Source organism: Mus pahari, chromosome 6 (genome assembly GCF_900095145.1).
Source record: "Mus pahari chromosome 6, PAHARI_EIJ_v1.1, whole genome shotgun sequence".
Classification (NCBI taxonomy): domain Eukaryota; kingdom Metazoa; phylum Chordata; class Mammalia; order Rodentia; family Muridae; genus Mus; species Mus pahari.
In genome coordinates this window covers 100,467,982-100,485,525 of record NC_034595.1, presented here as the reverse complement: position 1 = coordinate 100,485,525, position 17,544 = coordinate 100,467,982, and the positions used below count along the sequence as shown (strand labels likewise).

Genomic DNA, 17,544 nt, shown 5'->3' with positions numbered 1-17,544 from the left:
ATACCGCTGGGCCTTTGCATCTGCTATTTCCTCAGTCAGAAGCATTCTTCCTCCCCTCCCAACTCCTGACACCCATCCCTACTGACTGCTGCTGCCGTGCCACGGTGTGTGTCTATGTCTACACACCTACCTGCACCTCTTCACTCAGGCTGCGGCGCCCAAAGTGTGGCTGAGGGCAAGCAGAAGGTGGTTAAGGGACAGTCCACAGCCCTGTGCGACCCTGTTCTCAGAAAGCCATTCTAAAGGACCCATAAATATAAGGAAGCCATTCTAAAGGACTCTCATTAAATATAGTATTCCTCATAACAAAAGACCTTTACCTTCCTGCATTTCCTCTCTCTTAAAGATTTTTATGTGTTTTGCCTGCATGTATATTTGTGTACCATGGAGCATCAGGTCCCATAGAAGTGGAGTTACAAACAGTTTTGAGCTGCCATGTGGGTGCTGGAAATTGACCTGGGTCCTCTAGAAGGGTAGCCAGTGCCCTTATCCTAAGGAGCCATCTCTTCATCTCCATTTTTTAAAAAAGATTTATTTATTTATTTATTTATTTATTTATTTATTTATTTAATGCATGAGTACACCACCACTGCTTTCTTCAGACACACCAGAAGAGGGTATCAGAGCCCATTACAGATGGTTGTAAGCCACCATGTGGTTGCTGGGAATTGAATTCAGGACCTCTGGAAGAGCAGTCAGTGCTCTTAACCACTAAGTCATCTCTCCAGCCCTCCATGTTTTTTTTTTTTTTAAAGAGAGGGTCTCATTATGTAGCTCTACCTGCCTAGAACTCACTGTGTAGACCAGGCTGTCCTTAAACTCAGAGATTCAATTGTCTCTGCCTCATAGTTTTTTGTCTGTTTATTTTATAGACATGTTCTCGTGTAGCCTAGGTTGGCCTTGAACTTACTACATAGCTGACAGCTGAGACTGTTATCATCCAGGGCAGGAGCCTAGTCTAGAACAATGCTTCCTTAATTTTTTGTTTTTGTTTTTTGTTTTTTCGAGACAGGGTTTCTCTGTATAGCCCAGGCTATACAGAGAAAACTCACTTTGTAGACCAGGCTGGCATTGAACTCAGAAATCCACCTGCCTCTGCCTCCCAAGTGCTGGGATTAAAGGCGTGTGCCACCACGCCCAGTGCCTCCTTAATTTTTAAATTTTAAAATTAAAACAAAAAAAAAACCATAATGACTAAACTTTTTGTGGGGTGGGGGGTTCAAGACAGGGTTTTGTTGTGTAGCCCTGGCTGTCCTGAAACTTACTCTATAGACCATGCTGTTCCCAAACTCAGAGATCCGTCTTCCCCTGCCTCCTGAGTACTGGGATAAAAGCATGCACTACCACGCCCAGTGAATGAACTCATTATGAATGTGTGATATGTGGATGTAGCATACCTGTGTGGAGGTCAGAGGACAACTTTGTAGAGTTGGTTTTCTCCTTCTGTTTCCATGTGGGCTCCAGGGATGAACTGCAGTCCACAGGCTTACACCTATTGGGCCAACTTACTGGCCCCTATTTTTTTTTCCAATTAAACATAGTCTTGCTAGGCAGCCCACTCTGGTCTCAAACTCACAGTCCCTCTGCCCCCCCAAGTGCTGGGATGACAGATGCCAGGATCAATTTTTTAAATTCATCCTTTTTGTTTGTGGGTCAGGAGCTTGCTCTGTCACTTAGGCTGGTGTTAAACCTAAATTTAACTGATTCTCCTGCCTCAGCCTTCTGAACAGCTGGGACTACACACAGAGGACATCACAGTGGCTCCTCCTTCTACTTGACACTTCACTTCAGAACTTCAGATAATCCTCAAACATCAAGGGCTGATGGGAGCCAGGATGTGTGTGTGTGTGTGTGTGTGTGTGTGTGTACACACGTGTGTATATACTTATAGTTCTATAATCAGATACCTGTTGTTGGCCCAACTAACTGAACCGTCTGTCCCCTTGGATGACACAAGCAAGCAGCAAGCAAGCCTCGGTGTGGTGTGTCAGCAGGGGACAGAGCACACAGCAAGAGGGCGTTGAGCTGTGGAAGCATCCGTGTCTTAGGCTCCTTAGTTCTGACCAAGGACCATCCAGGTTTCATTTGTGCGCAGGAGCAGACAGCAGTGAAAAGGAGAAAGACATAGCTCCTTTTTATCCCTCCCCAGAGAACAGCTGGCACGCTGAAACCTGGCCAAGTCACGGTCTAAGACCTTAAGTCAGGAACCGACTCGCCTACAGGATCCGGCTTCGGCTCCTCCTCTAATCTAACCTGTCCCAGGACCATCAGTCTCTGTCGGATCCCAGGGGGCGGGTAATGCAGTCTGGGGACTCGGTCTATTTATAAGTGAGCTCCTCCGCTCTTGAGAGAGTGCAAGCACCTCTCGAATCCCAACCCAAAAGGTCTTCTACCAGGGCTGGGTCCTGGCAGCAAGTACCCTAAGCAAGGACATCAGAAGGAGGCCTCTGCCCAGGAGTGGCCAGCAGAAGGCCCTTTCTTCTGTGACCTACTGACCCCACAGCTGCCCTAGGCCCCGCTCCCTGAAGGAAACTGATGTTTTATTTTCTTGTACGTCAGTTTTAGGTTGGAAAGGTCAGTTTCAGGCCCACTAATCTTAAGGAAGAAGCCTAGCCAGGAAGTTCACAGAGCTTGGGTCTCCTCCACAGGAAGAGGCCAGAGTGGAAATGTGAACCATCGGAGCGCTGTTGACTCCACTCCACAGCTGTATCAACTCCTTGTGACCACAGTTAGCCATTCTAGTTAAACTGAGAAATAGAAAATTGTCTTCTAGGGGAAGGAGGAAGCTGAGGCGGTGGCATGCACTTGTCAGGGCAAGGCCATTCCAGTTTCCTCACGAACTGCATATGGCCTCTGCACTGAGCCACAGACCTGCTCAGTGCCCTTCACTCTCATGGGTCAAAGCCGTCTCAAAAGCAGGCCTGGTAGGGTCTCCCAAACCATCCCAGCACAGCCTACTGCCTCAGAACCATTTCCTGGCTCAGTGGTGAAGTGTACTAGCTGATCTTCCAAAAGATCTGGGTTCAATTCCCAGAATTCACATGGCAGCTCACCTCCATCTCTAACTCCAATTTTGGGATCTGATGCCCTCTTCTGGCCTCTGTGGGCACCAGACATGCACATGGTGCATAGACATACAATAATTAGATAGATAGATAGATAGATAGATAGATAGATAGATAGATAGATAGATAGATTCATCTCTCTCCACAGGTCTTCTGCCTCAGCCTCCCAAGGCACCAGAGCCTCAAGCCTTCTACCATGGAGCACTAGATATCAATAGGATGGCCTACAGTATGAGGATTCATTAATCTCACTGATGTCCCCACAGGCTCAGTCTGGGAGCAATCCCATTTCTTTGTCCATCTTTGGGATCATAATTCTGAATTGTTATACTGAGCTTAGAACTCCAGAGTGGCCTCCTGGGCTGAACTCCTAGAGACCACTCTGGAGAAAGCTGTGGGGTTACTGCCCCTTTCCACTCTAATCTCGGCACACAGGAATGTGGGAAGTTGTGCATAGACACAGGTACCTGTAAGTTACAATGTACCTAGTAACTCCGCAGACCAGACGGCCTCTGGGTAACGTGCCACAACCAGCAACCTTTCCTTTCCTCCGTCTCCAGCTACCTCGGAACAGGATAGAGTCCAAGGAAGGAGGAGCCCTCCCCATCAAGAGCTGCCGCGGGTCTCACTTCCTTCCTCCCAGCCGCCTGACGACAGAGATGACCTCAGGATCTGCAGGTGTTTGTTCCATTAACTGGGGAAACGGCATCAAGAGGAACACTGAAGAGGGTCCAGGCCTCGTCCACTCTGAAGGCATGGGCAGTACCGGCTGTGTCTCAGGTGAGGGAAGATCAGACAGTGCATGCTCCAAGGAGCTAGCTCACGCTATGGGAATGGGTGTGTAAGCGGGGTTTACAGCCAGGGCTTCCAAAGATAACCAAGCTCAGGAAAGTGGTCAGAAACAATGGGGACTGGTATGATGCTTCCAAGGAACTGTCCCCACTGTCAACAAGTGTAGGTATAATATACTCAGAACAAGGCATACACCCTGGTAATGCAATCCAGGAGCTAAATCCATACAACCCACATGTAATGACAATCCTTCAGTCCCCAAACCACCAAGCCTCAGAAAGGGAGTGGAAGTTCCTGGCAAAACTGGTGTGTGAGTGTCCTGCTGGCAAATATTCCTGGTTTTAAATTAAAATGACTCACCAAAGACTGTCACTTTTCACAATAAAAGCCTTAAGCCATCAGGACCTGCCCTCCTGTGAGATGGCTCAGCAGTGAAGAGCACTGGTTGCTCCTGTAGGTTCCCAGCATCCAGAAAAGCAGCTCAAAACGATCATTTTCTCCAGTTCTAGAAGGCACGATGCCTTCCTCTGGCCTTTTTTGGGCACCAGGCACACGCATAGTGCACACACATACACGGGGGGGGGGGGAATACTCATACGCATAGACTAAAATAAGTACATCTTAAAAAAAAAAAAGACAAAGGAATATGAGTGGACTGCAGGTCCAGGGCAGTGTCTGACATTCTCCACCGCTGTACTGAGGCTCAAAAGTCTCTGCTCTACAGGGACCAAGGAGTAACTGTGACTGGCTACTACCCATAGTGCAGGGAGAGTGCACAGCCCGAGGGCTCTCAGGTGGCGGTGGCAGCACCTCCCCAGGGGAAGAAATCCAGCTCTGCATTAACAGTCCACCCCATCAGGGTCTGTCCAAAGCTCCGGCAGGCTACTCTGAGAAGGAACCTGAATGGGGGGACAGGGAGGAGTGCCTCACAGCTAGATGCTTGCCTGAAAGCCCCACAATGCCCTCCTAAAAATCACCAGCACCCCATCTTCCTGCAACCCCAGTGTCTGGCCAGAGGAAGGCCATGTTCCTAAGGCTACAAGCACTGTCACTGACATTGACAGATAGGATGATAGGTCTAGAAGAGCAGAAAGCACCCAGTTAGGGAAGGGTTCCCATGGCCTTGCCACAGCTGACCTTTGCTGTCCCCATCTTTAATGGCTGCCTTCGTAAACAAAATGGCATCCATCAGGGACAGATTTATTAGACCTCATCAGCTATAAATATCGAATTATCTTCGCAGTACTCTTCCTTCATGTGTTTACATCAGCAACCCCCCCCCCCACACACACACACCAGACATGTCACAAGTGAAAGGGCATTGAAGTGTTTGTCATCTGGTAGAAACTAGAAGCAGTTCTTATTTCACAGCCCCACAGTGGGAGCCGGGATGGGTTTCTGGGAAGCTGGACTGCTTAGAGCCGCAGACTATGAGACCTAGGTATGGGCAGGGCTAAACTATCGCCATGGAAACAGGTCCACTATTAGCCTCATGATTTGGCAGGAAGAACAGGGGTGGGACCACACAGTGAGAGGTGTTTGATCCACGAGGGACCCTGATCTCCACAGGAAACCCCGTTGGCGGAGCCCAAGGTTGCAGAATAACAGGCGGTAAGCTCATTTGCTTGTTCAGTTCAGGGACAAGGACCATGGGATTCCAGCGGCAGGAAATGTATGGTTGGACACTTAGGTGATATGCAGGTCTGAGAAAAGCCTAATTGGAGCCTGTCTCAAAGCCTCCTGCCCAGCTCCCCACACAGGAGAGGAGGCAGAAGTGGGTCACACTTTCCAGGCTGCGAGTGGATCACCGCAGGCTCCAACCTCACTTGAAGAAGAAGCACTGAGTGACCTGGTGTCCTTGCTGCGCCCACCATCTGATAGATTCTGCCCCAGCATGGCCTGGAGGATCGGGCTATGCCCATTAATCCATGAGCACCATAATGAGCTTTGCCATAATGCCCTTCCATCTTCCTCTCCCTCCAAATATGGGAAGTTGCCTCTGCTAGCCCTTTGCTCTCTCAACCCTGCCACCCTGCCGGGGAGGAGGGGACACTGTGTGCTTTCCCACAACCTGTTGGGCCTCCCTGACCTTGGTCTCTGAGGAGATAGACAGGCCTAACACTGGGCAGATTTGGGGAAGAAGAATCTGGTCCCCACCCCATTCTGCACTTATTGACCTGCAGCAGGGGTACCACATGCACGAGTTGCTTGAGGAACTCTGTGGGCACACCGGAGGGCCCCACAGCCCACCCACCACTGTGGGCCTGTTTTTGAAGCTGGCAGCAGAGGAACCTGTCTGGTAGGAAAAGAATCCCAGAGAATCAAGGCAGGACATTTGTTACTTAAAGACATCAGGTGGCTGGGCATGGTGACACACACCTGTAGTCTCAGCACTTGAAAGGCAGAGGTAGGTGGGTTTCTCAGTTTGAGGCCAGCCTGGCCTTCACAGTGCGTTCCAGGCCAGCCAGAGCTACATAGTGACTCAGCCTCAAAAGCAAAACAAAACAAAACAATGCCTCAAAACAATACACCAAAAACCAAAAACAAACAAAAAAACCAAAAGGGCACCAGGTTTATGGAAAAAGACCTTCAGTGAGACGAAGCCTCAAAGAAAAGACAAAGCAACCCTCGAAAGGGAAGCAGGTTCCTTCCTTTCTGACAGTGTCATGTAGCACAGGTTGGCCATAACTAGCTCTGTAGCCAAGATGGCCTTAAACTCTTGTTCCTCCTGCCTCCAGAGTGCTGGGATCACAGGAACACACCAGCATACCCAGCGTGGGAACAAGTTCTTCCTAAGCCCAGATTCCAAGGTACTCCTTGTGGCCAGCAAAGCCCACACTAAGTGCAGCATCTGCTGCCTGACACGGAAAGGCTCTAGGCTATTAGCTCTTCCCCTTGCTCTTCTTAGCAGTGACATGACACCAGGGCTGCCATGCACATCTGAAAACTCTATTCGGAGTCTGTTCCCAGGAGTTCCAGACACTCCCGTGAACACAGTTTTGACTCATGTGACTCCATGAGACAGTCAGCCTCTTGGGGATATTTTTGCTCTACCCACCACAGTAGTCCTGCTGCCCACGAGCTAGATAAGCCTGCACTGCTGGCCTTTCCTCTCAGCCCTCCAACTGTTCACTAACTGAATGACTTGCTAGAAAAAAGAATGACACATGGGAGGCAACCACTTCTTCATCTCTGGTCTTTGCCTAAATGACCAACTTCCTCAGCTCCACATGTGACCCTGACATCAACACCCTTCCATCATGGGTGTCATACAGTTTACACACCTGCTTACAGATGCTCACACAGGACACAACTGTAGAAAACAGACCTGCCTGGTGGTGGTGGTGACGCACGCCTTTAATCCAGCACTTGGGAGGCAGAGGCAGGCGGATTTCTGAGTTTGAGGCCAGCCTGGTCTACAGAGTGAGTTCCAGGACAGCCAGGGCTACACAGAGAAACCCTGTCTTGAAAAACAAAACAAACAGATTCATTCATAATCCTTCAATCCTTCATATACTTCAAAAGGAGGACATTTTAGTCCAGTTACACTGACCACAAGGTAGACTTCTCTCTAGGGACACTGTCCTCCTGTCTGTGGGAGACCAGAGCATAATGGGCCTTGAGTAAGTGACTATGTCAGCAGCTGGTGCCCAGTCCTCTCTCATAAACCTAGTTCAAGCCCAGGCAGCATTATCTCTATTTACCACTAGGAAAAGAAAATGAGGTAAAGGAAGGCTAATTAACCCTAATTAGGTCAGAAAAGATGAGGAAAGGGCATAGGATTCAAACCTTTGCCACAGCCAGGGAGCCAGCTCTTTGTCCCTGACAAGCTGAACCCCAAACAAGGTCGCTAACCTTGCTAGGCCTCGGTTTCTGGTTACACAAGTGGCAATAACTCCATGCATCTTCAGAAGTCTGATGAAGGTCAGAAAAGACAATGAACACAGAGTGTCTCTCGCTGTCTGAACAAGCACACACCACTCTCATAATAAGGGACCCTGCTATGTGAGCGAGCGAGAGGCTGCACCCACTCTGAGCTTAGTTCTTAGGGGAGCACAGACGACATATGACTAATTGTTGTTTTGGACTCTGTCAATGAAATGCCTAGGACCCTGAGTGGGACTTGTAAAAAGAGACCAATTTGATCCCTGCTAAGTCCTTTGGCCTCTCCAGGTTGGCGGACATGGGCGACACGCACCATAATGGACAATGGCATGCCTGAGGGGGCATGGGAGTTGCTACTGCATCAGGCCAAGGCAGCTCTGGTTCCCACACTTCTCTGCTAAGTTTCTAGTTCTGCTCCATGAAGAGCAAAGAAAACCTGTTCTTTCTAGACTTATCTTTCGGTGTTCTTATCAGGTGACCAGACAGCAGGTGCTCAGAGGTGACAATGTGCCTGGCTCTCCAAAGCAGGCCTGCTGATACTTGGAAGGAGTCTAGAGAAGAGAAATCAGGAAAGCTACCTATTCAACCATCCTATATCAGAAGGTCAGGGCTAGGAGTGTAGCTCAAGGCTAAAGCGTTTGCCTAATATGTGCAAGACCCTGGGTTTGAGTCCAGTACTGCAATAATAATAATAATAATAATAATAATAATAATAATAATAATAATAATAATAATAGTGAAGAATAGGAAAGAGGACAGAGGGAATGGGGTGGGAGGGAGGAGTAATTTACATAGCTTGAAACAAAGTCTGTGAGACACGCCCTTGCTGGAAAGCAAGAAGCTAAGGGCTGGCCATGCTCACCTAGTGTCCTAGCACTAGACAATGCTTGCTGATTTACAGACTCCAGGAGAAAAAAGCTCAGTTAAGTCTGCAGGTCTGGCCAACCTAGCCATTGACTCCTGGATTTTCTGAGTGTTATCCAATCAGAACCTGCTGGCCTGCAAAGACCTCCGCAGAACTAGCAGCTCCCACTCAGGCCAACTGTTCTTCCTGGCTTCCTGATCCTTCTCCTGGAATGCATTCTGAAAACTCCAGGAAGAGCTCCCGGGCGGGCAGGCAGCAACCTCTCACTCTCCAGAATCCAAGAGAAAACCCAACTCCCTCCTATGACCACGACCACGGATCCAGCCCTGACTCTGCTCACCACACCCCAGCCCCCATTACCTGCTGCCTACAGAGCTGCCCTTTTGGCTTTCAACATCACCATTAAAAAGTCACCTCTCAGAACAAGCTGGACCCTCGCCCTCACCCATCTCACAGCTAGCTCCATTCCCTCAACACCCTAGGTGCATCTGTTCATTAACTCACTTTTTAGTGTTATTCTCCATTGCTAGATGCAGAACCCTGGGCTTCAGGGATCTTAAGGATGCGCTCTGTCGCCGAGTTATAAAGCTGACCTACAGTAAATACGCTCAGTAAAGGAAGAGATGAGTGTGCCTGGCCAGCAGTTGAGTAGCACTTGGTGCTCCTCAAGCACTTGCTGCTCTGAGCTCCTGAGTTTAGTATCCAAGAAAATTAACTAACCAAATCTTAAAACTAAACTCCAGGAGATAATGAATCTTGGCTACATCTGCAACACAATAATGACTGCTGTCTGGTATCAGCTAATTTATTTGTTTGCTTGTTTGTTTGTTTATTGAGACAGGGCCTCAATTATAAGGCCCTGGTTTGTCTGTAACTCACTGTGTAGACCAGCTCAAATTCAGAGACGCTCCTGCCTCTGCTTCCCAAATCCTGGGATTAAGGGTGTGTGCCATCATGCCCAGCTTCAATTAAACAATTATTTACTGAGTATCTGAATTGAACCATAATAACAGACAAAGACAAAGCTCTCTGCTCTCAGAGAGCGTAAGTTTTGGCAGGAAGGAAGAGATGGATAGAGAAAGGAAGAACAAAGAGATAAGTGGGCCGATGAGCGGGCTCAATGGGTGAAGCACTTGCCAGGCAAGCCTGCTAACCTGAGAGCAATCTCAGAACCCACATGGCAGAGGAAGAAGAGAACCAACTTCTGAGCGTTGTACACACACATCCCCTGTCTCTCTCTCTCCACCCTCTTTCTATTTCCCTTTTCACGTATGTGGTGTGCATATACATGCATGCTTTGCACGTGTGAAGGGTTACATGTGTGTACACAGGCATGTGTAGCCCAAAGCTAATATCTGGAACTATCTTCCATTGTTCTTCTACCTCCCTCATTGAGGCAGGGTCTCTCAATCAAGCTCAGAGCCTCCTCATGGCTCTTGCTAGCCAGTTTACCACAGGGTCTCCTGTCTGTCTTCTGAGTCTGGAATTACTATCAGGCCAGCACACCCACCCAACATTTATCTGGGTTCTGGGGATCTGAACTCCAGGCCTTACTGTTGTTGCCTGGCAAATACTTTACCCCCTGAGCCATTTTCCCAGCCCTAACCTTTTAAAAAGTGAGACAGTAGCTAGCAGTTCAGTGAAGCACTTACTACGTGCAAGGCGCCATTCCGAGCACTGAATAGGTATTACTTAACTGAATCCATTCAAAAACTCTGACGGAATATCACTGTTTTTCAAATGGGAAAGCTTAGACAGGGAGCAGCTAAGGACTTTCTGAAGCTCACGCAGCCTATGGTGGCAGAACCGAGATCCAAGCCCAGAGTTTGGGATAAAGTCCGTGCTCTAATTAAGAGCAACACTTCATATTTGCTGAGTGTTAAATAACTACACGGTCAGCACGCTCGGCAGCTGTTCTCTGGGGGCAGGGCTGGACAGAGAACAACCCCATCTAAGAAGAGCTGCCCTGTCCAGTAAGCACAGTCACTGACGACCTGCTGAGTTTCCGCCAGATCACTCTAAGAAAGGGGTCTACCAGGAGGCACAGTCTGACGAAAAAAGACACTGGCAGAGGTTGGACTGCCAGCCAGCCAACCTTTACACTTTGTGCAGGTCACTGACCTCAAACACCTCGAAAGACACAAGATGACTTCAGTGGAGACCCTGGCCTCAGACAGCTCAGACACACGCATATACACAGAGCTGACATAGAGATATGACAGGCACTGAAGCAAAGGAACAACCTGCTAGGGGACTTCAAAGGAGTTAGCCAGCCCTAGGTCCTCACTGCCCACACAGGTGACCTCCAAAGGTCTCTCTGTCGGCACAGAATTAGAGCAGCAGAGAACCAAGTTTAATTCTATGTAATAGCTCAAGTTCACGGCCCACTCTGGTGTTCTCCAGCCTGTAATCAAGGCACCCTAACTGTCTTATTTTCCTCTTCTTCCTCATCCTTTAAATTTTTATTTTTTTTTTATAACAGAGTCTCTCTATGTAGCTCCTGGCTGGTCTGGACTCACTATGTAGACCAGGCTGACCTTGAACTCACAGAAATCTGCCTGTGACTGCCTCCCAAATGCTGGGATTAAGTGTATGAGAATATTTATCCCAGTTTCTTAACCTTGAGGGTGCTATACACCAAACCCAGAGCCTCACACATTTTCTCCAACTGCGCTACATTCTTAGCCCCTTCAGCTTCTTCTTGCAACAACATACAACAGAGGCATGGCACTAATGCTTCCATGTAAACGATGCAGCCAGGCTTGGGAACAGAGCCCAGTGCGTCCTCTGTCCTCCACCTCTAACTGATTTACAAACCCACAAGCTGTCCTCCATCAGAGGGGCTGGCCTATTCTGTGAGTACATTGCTGTAACATGGGGACTGTTTCCAGTTAAGCCATGAGATCCACCAGACTGCAAACTCACAGTCAGGAGTCTCATCTCATCTGTGTCTGAGTCCAACACAGTACCTGATTCACAACAGACCCTGAACAAGACTCGCTGAGCTCAACCTGAGCGAAGTCAAATGGAGACGCTCTCTACAGCGAACTTTCAGGGGCTGTTCCTCAGAGTGTTACTTCCCAGTTCCCTGCATCCAGTATCGGGGACAGACTGGCTCTACTTCCTTCTATTACCATCTCTAGTCTCAACCTCCAATGCCCCTCCCCCACAACCCTGTCTCTTCATGGCTGACAGAACAATCATTTGTTCATTTATAGTATTGATTTATTTTTGAGACTGGGTTTCTCTATGTCGCTCAGACTGTCCTAGAGCTTGTCCTGTAGACCGGGCTGGCCTCGACCTCACAGAGATCTGCCTGCTTCTGCCTCCTGAGTGTTGGGATTAAAGGCACGTGCCACCACCTTCCTGCTCAGAACAATCTTTTGACACCTAGACCATGTGTTAATATCTTTCTGTTCAATTCACTCTAATGGCTTCTAACTCTTTTGAATAATGTATCATACCCTACACAACAGACTCTTCCCACCTAGACCCTTCCTTCCTTTCTCCTTTTCAAGAGGGTCATGACGACTTCTTGTTCCATCGATTCTTAAGTTTTCTGGCCCCTTCATAGCACCTAATGGTTTCAGCCACTCATTTCTTCACTCATTTATTATCTGTGCTCTTTCCTTCCTTGGTTGACAGCTCCCAGAAGGCAAGGACTATGTATGCCCCAGAGCATGGAAGGCACGAATTGATCTCCATCTCACAGAAGTAACTTCTGTCCGTCTGCATGGACCACACTGGCTCTACCAGGAAGCCATGAGTGACACACTGGCACTTAACAGTTGGCACGTTTATTTGTGATTCAAAGTCCTGCTTTGAATCCAAGGAAGTGCTGGCGTCTCCAGACACCTTAATGGCAGAAGAGATCAGTTATCACAGGGTTTCCAGCCAGGAACAAGAGCCTAGAGGTGGTAGGAGGGAGCCAGAACCCAAGAAGCCAGAAGCCACTTGAGAAGTAAACCTCAAGACAAACTGACTTGCCTCCGGATCCCATAGCAACCTACTCTGTGCCTCAATTTACCCAGCAGTTATCTAGGCACACTTCCTTGGGATCTGTAAGTGACAGGAGACAGAATAATTAACAGTTAGATCCTCAGATAGGAAGTGCTGCAAGCCGCACGCCTCATTATTCATAAAACTCTTGATCCCCTTGGGCCTTCCCACGAGCTAACCGAGCTAACCGACAGAGTTACTCCTCAGTCAAGTTCCATCCACAGAAGCAGGCAAAGGCTGCAGGGCCTCTGCAGGTAGAGTCAAGAAAAAGGGAAGTGCAGCCTTGCTAGATGTGGCAAAAAAGGAGGGGATACGTGCAGTTTGGAGGTCCGAGTGGTTAATCTGCAGGCTCACGTTCCCAAGTGCCCTGCGAAGGTGAGACATGTGTCTCTCACATGTACCTTCTAAAAACACCAGGGGGAGGTGGAATCGGGGGAGCGGACGGTGCATTTAAACTAGAAAGGGAGGAAGGGCAGCTGGGCAGACAGACAGACCTTGGCAGCATCTAGTAAGGGAAACATGGAGAGTCAGGATGCTGGGAAAGAGGTGCGGTAAGGTGAGGGAGAGACAGGGCAATGGGACCAGGAGGGTGGACAGACGATGACAAGCACGCGGGCCCAGAGGGGTGAGCAACTGGGACACCTGTGGAGGAGACCCCCAAGAGAAAGGGAGGAAGGCAGCAGGGTGGTCTGCGGCGGGAGGTAGCAGCGCCGGGTGTGGTAGGGACGACGGGTCCAGGCCCAGGGCGCCGCGCCAGCGGAGCCGGCCCGGTGGGTCTCTGCGGGGTCGAAGGTGCCTTCCGCGGCCCCTCCCCGGGAGACAAAGGGCCGGACGCTCCCCCGCGTCCCGGCGCAGCGCCGGCCCCCATGCTGCGGTCGCGGCCCGGCCTCGCGCTTACCTGGGCCGCCCGAACGCGCGGCGCCGGGGGCTGCGGGTCCGGAGCGCGGCGGCCTGTTCCGGGGCGCGCTCAGCCGGAGAAGCAGCCGCGGCGGCGGCAGCAGCACCAGGAGCGGCCGCTTCAGCCTCCGCCTCTCCGTGAGTCACCGCGGCCGGGAGGGAGGGAGGCGCCAGGCTGCCGGAGGAGGGACCGGCGGAGGGGGCGGCATCAGGCTCCGCGCGCGCGGCGGAGGCGCGGCGCCGACCACGCCCCAGAGGGAGGTGCTCGGGGGCGGGGCCTGAATGGGGTGGAGCCCCTAATGCGGGAAAGGAACAGGCATTGGTTAACACACCTTTGGGGCGGGCTGCTTGCTGGAGGGCGGAGCCCTGAGCCTCGCCACGAGAAGGACAACTCATTGGTCATCTCGGGTTGAGGGCGGGACCAGCGGCTCGTGGGCGGGGTCTCGCGGTGGGTGGGTAGGGGCTCTGTCTGTACTGAGACCCAGGGCAGGAGCAGGCGAGGCTAGAGTGAGGGGTCATATAGGGTAGAATCTTCACTGGGGCCACTTGACCCAGAACCCGGGAAAGAATCTGAAATGGAAGAGGTTGCAGACTATTTAGAGGCGTGGGCGTGGTATCTTGGAACAGTTAGGTCTGCTCTTGAATTTGGGGCCTAGCCTGGGGTCTGTGAAGTCCACAGTGCCCAGGGCCTCTGTGATTAAAATGTTTCTACGGGCAGTCTTGCTGTATCTGGAGAGGTTGAAAAGGGAAAATTGTTCACTTTCGGAAAATTGCTTTTAGTATTTGACATGCTTTTAAAGACATATGAATGCTTAAGTGTGGTATCATTTCCAATTCATTTTTGAAATATTTATGTGTGTGCCTCCATGTATGTATGTATGTATGTATGTGTGCCACATGTATATCTAATGCCTTGGCACTGGATTCCCTGAAACGAATTACAGACAGTTGTGAGCAACCATGTGGGGCTGGGAACTGAACTCTGGTCCTCTACAGAAGCAGCAAGAGCTCTTAGCTGAGTCATTTATCACTCCAACCCCAGGTTTCCGGGGTATTAGCTCACTGTTATGGAGTCCTGACTCTCGGGTCAGTTACCCCTTCTCCACCTTTCAGTGTCTTCTGCTTTTTATTCCACACTTTTCTGTACATTTTCCCCTCCCCTTAGGGAGGAGAATAAAATCGGGGGCTGAAGGGATGGCTCAGGAGTTAGGATAACATATTGCTCTTATGGAGGACCCAAGTTTGATTCCTGGCATCCACTCAAACAGCTCACAAACCATCTTAACTCAGCTCCAGGGGATCCGATGCCCTCTTCTGCCCTCAGTGAGCACTGCATTCACATGCACAAAACCGTACGCATAGACACATAATGCATAAGATTTTCAAAATATAAAAAGGAAGAGTGAAAAGATGAGTCGGTAGTTAGGAGCACTAGCTGCTCTCACAGAGGACCTGGCATTGATTCCAAGCACCCACATCTGGTAGCCCACAACGGACTAAAATTCCAGTTCTGGAGGATTTAAAACTCTCTGCTAGTGTTCATGGGCACCTAACCATGGTATACATACAACAGGCATCCACACATATAAATCAATTGAATAAATAAATTTAAAACCTAAAAATGGTACTCGTCCTGGTAGCATACATACTAAAATTGAAACAATACAGAGATTAGCATGGGCCTGGCACAAGGAAGACACACAGATCTGTAAAGCATTCCATATTAAAAATAAAATTTAAGTGCTGGTGAGATGGCTCAGCAGGTAAGAGCACCCGACTGCTCTTCCAAAGGTCCTAAGTTCAAATCCCAGCAACCACATGGTGGCTCACAACCATCCGTAACCAGATCTGACGCCCTCTTCTGGAGTGTCTGAAGACAATTATTACATATAATAAATAAATAAATGTTTAAAAAAAATAAAATAAAATTTAAAAATGATAAAAAGTAAAACCTTAAAAATACAGTAAACTCTTGTGTGTTGTTGTTACATGACTATGCCTGGGGAGAGCAAACATCTACTCACCTCAGACAGGGAGCCAACTGCAGACCAAAAAATTTTATTGATTTGACTTACAGAAGTATGGGTGAAGTTACAGGAACAGAAATGACTCAAAGACAGCTGTGTCACCAAAGTCCACCCCAGCATGAATGACAGCTCCTAAAAGCTGGGAACCTGAGACACACTACACAGTCTGTAGGAAGCACAGCAGGTTGGAGAATGTCCTTGCCCTGTAGCTTGGTTGGCCCATGTCTCTTCTAGGCAGTTCAGTTGGCTTTATTGCCTATATATGCTTGGAAAGGGAGGGGGCTAGTGAATCTGGTCAATTTCAGGAACTTCCTGAAGCCATTGAATTGTTTACCTCCTGAGCTTAATGAGTTTAGCTGTAAGATAGAATGTTTTATCTTCCTTTAAAACAAACTACAGTCCCTTAGACTTCCCTTTAACATCTGTGTTTAAAGAAGCTTCCTTCAAAGACAGAAGGTTTTCATCTTGGAGGGAACAGCTACAAAACAGTTAAATGTGTGCATGTTGTTTGTATTTGTACATCTGTGTGGAGGTCAAAAGTCAAAGTCTGGTATCTTCTGGTTTTCTTTGTTGCCCTATTCTATTTTTTTGTTTTTTGTTTTTGTTTGTTTGTGTTTTGTTTTTTTTTTTTTTTTTTTTTTTTGAGTAAGTTAGTTTCTCTCATTGGTCCTGAAGCTGAGGAACACTTCATGGGTTTTTTTATTTCTTTTAATGATTTATTTATCTTTATTTCATATGTATTGGTGTCTTGCCTTCATGTGTGAGGGTATTGGACCCCCTGGAACTGGAGTTACAGATAGTTGTGAGCTGCCGCGTGGGTGCTGGGAACTGGTCCTCTGAAAGAGCAGTCGGTGTTCACCACTGAGCCATCTCTCCAGCCTCTTGGTGAGTTTTCTCATCCAGCAGCAGCCTGCATAGCACTGTGTACACTTTGCTAGCCAGAAGGCAGAAAGCTGCTAGCTTGGTTTCACTTTGATTTGACTGTGTACAGCATCCCTAGTGTGTGGTGTCTTCAACAAGGCAGCAGGTAGGTGATCAAGAGCAGTACCACACAATGGCACCTCCATTGTTTTGAAGCCTCTGTGGCTCCCGGGCCACCAGCTCAGAGAGAGAGGCCCACACCTGCCACTGAAGACTTACAGCTTCTGGAAGCAGCATTATCCATCCACACAGAGTACCTCCATTCAAACATGTTAAAAATATTTTTTAATTAATTAAGAGTAGACCAGCTAGACTGGCAAGCCCCAGGGCTCTGCCTACTCAGCTCTTTGATTACAAGCTTTTATGTGGGTGCTGGGGATTCACTACCAGCCTCCCCGCCTCTCGCTGTAGACATTTAAAAACACTATGCTTATATTCTGAGGTGCTCAGATTGCTCTGTACTCTTGATTCCACAAACTGTACCTTACTCATATCTGAGTGACACGGTGGTGATGGGATTATGAATCCTCGAAGGCCTTGCATTTGCTTTACTCATGACTGGATCTCCAACAGTGTCCAGAAGGCACTGTGCCTGGAGCAAAGGCTCAACAAATATTTGCCAGGACTACAGCTTCCCAGTGGGGCCTTCAGGTTTCCCAGGGAACGCACAGATGCAGAAGCACACGCGCACAGTGTTTTTCTGTAAATATCCATGTTTACACGCAAATCAGTAAACACTGTTGGTGTTGCTTGCTAGTCGGGATGTAAGAGCATGGATTATGTTCTCATAAAGATATCCTTAAGGACCAAGCAGGAAGGAAGTGCAGATTACATGTGCTGGTGAGAAAGAATGGCTACTGAGTTTTCCCCAGTTTTCACATGTATTTTTTAAAGTTTTCATTATTTGGTTTTATATGTCTGAGTGTTGGCTTGACCATGTGTCTGAGTGTTAGCCTGACTGTGTGTCTGATCACCATGTGCACCCTCAGATCTCAAAAGAGGGCACTGGGCTCCTTGGAAGTGAAACTACAAATGACTGTGAACTGCTTGCCATGTGGGTGCTGGGAACCCAACCCTGATCTTCTGCAAGAAC

The 17,544-nt window shown here is 48.8% G+C and overlaps 1 protein-coding gene and 1 non-coding gene across 2 annotated transcripts in view; one reads left to right on the top strand and one right to left on the bottom strand.

Moving 5' to 3' along the window:
• Ctnnbip1 (catenin beta interacting protein 1) overlaps positions 1–13,716 on the bottom strand; it is a 47,538-nt gene extending 33,822 nt beyond the window's left edge. Inside the window, exon 1 of the mRNA XM_021200390.2 lies at positions 13,505–13,716. The gene's annotated coding sequence lies outside the window, so the exon portion shown is untranslated. The remainder of the gene's footprint in view (positions 1–13,504) is intronic.
• Positions 13,717–15,127: 1,411 nt separating this feature from the next.
• On the top strand, positions 15,128–15,231 carry LOC115064381. Its single transcript, XR_003844199.1, has one exon. It is a non-coding gene; the product is annotated as a U6 spliceosomal RNA (small nuclear RNA).
• The last annotated feature ends 2,313 nt before the right edge of the window (positions 15,232–17,544 follow it).